We start from the raw sequence: 1302 nt of genomic DNA, 5'->3' as shown, positions 1-1302 counted from the left end.
TATATATATATGCATTCTCATGCTCACTGCAGTATTATTTACACTAGTCAAAAAATAGAAACAACGTAAATGTGTCCATTGATTGATAAATAGATAAGGAAACTGTGGTACATGCATAGCAATATTATTCAGTCATAAAGGGCAATGAAATCTTGCCATTTACAGCAACATGAATGAAACTTGAGGGTATTTGGTTAAGTGAAATAAGTCAGACAGAAAGACAAATACCCTATGGTCTCTCTTACCTGTGGAATATAAAACAAAAACAAGCTCATAGATAAAGAGAACAGATTGGCAATTTCCACAGATGGAACTTGGGGGTAGATGGAAGAAATGGGTGAAAGGGTCAAAACATAGAAAAAAAAAGAAAAAGAAAAAGAAAAAAATGATAGTCATTTCTGCACATTATGAGCATTGTTTTTTTTTTTTTTTTTTTTAAATTTATTTCTTTTTGGTGACATTGGTTAATGAAATCCGGTAAGCTTCAGGTCATGAACATTGTTATTTGAGGCAGCCAGAGTATTTCTTCCCTCAGTCCCTGCCTAACACATCTTATTGTACCTGTTTAATGATTTTAGCTCCCAGAAAACATCTAAACATCCCAGAACACATTGGATGGAACTAAAATTCAGGGCAAGAAATCAAGGACAACTGGCAATGGTATATTGAGTCCTAGAAACTGTCATCCTCACATGTAAAATAATGCAGTCAAGAATGAAAATCGTAAACTCTAGTAGCAGTGCTTGATAGAGATAGTAGCTTTGGATTCGTGTGTGCTTGTTTGTTTAATTCAATGTGCTCTAGAGAATAAAGAAGTGTAGAATAGAGATCTCATCTCACTACATCACAGACTGAGTGTGTTATTCCAGGTTCTCCGAGAATCTGAAATCAAAATCCTATATATGTGTAATAAATTTAATAGGGGAAATGCCTATGAAAGAAAAAGAGGAGGAACCTGAGAGAGGTTGGGAATGCAGTCAAACTGTGGTAAAATTATTCAAAGCATGACCTGGAAAGAAAGAGCCAGGGAAGGAAGGCAGGAAGGAAACTTAGGTAAAAGTGTCTTAGACTGCAATGAGAAAGATGAACAGAGTCTTAGAGCCAAATTCACCCGTCAGAGGAATTTGCAATTACCTAGGAACAAGACAACCTTAACATCCCAGTTGAATTCAGTCTTTCTTTGCTGGCAGTGGTCCATGGAAAGCATGGCCTCAGTGCAAACACATCAGTGAATTTCAGTACAGTAGCTGGAATCCTTAGTCAATTACACTTCTTGCATGAAGAGCACTCTGATGGCTGCCA

Source organism: Pteropus alecto, unplaced genomic scaffold (assembly GCF_000325575.1).
Source record: "Pteropus alecto unplaced genomic scaffold, ASM32557v1 scaffold250, whole genome shotgun sequence".
In the NCBI taxonomy this organism is placed as follows: Eukaryota; Metazoa; Chordata; class Mammalia; order Chiroptera; family Pteropodidae; genus Pteropus; species Pteropus alecto.
Note: the sequence above shows the minus strand (reverse complement) of the source record.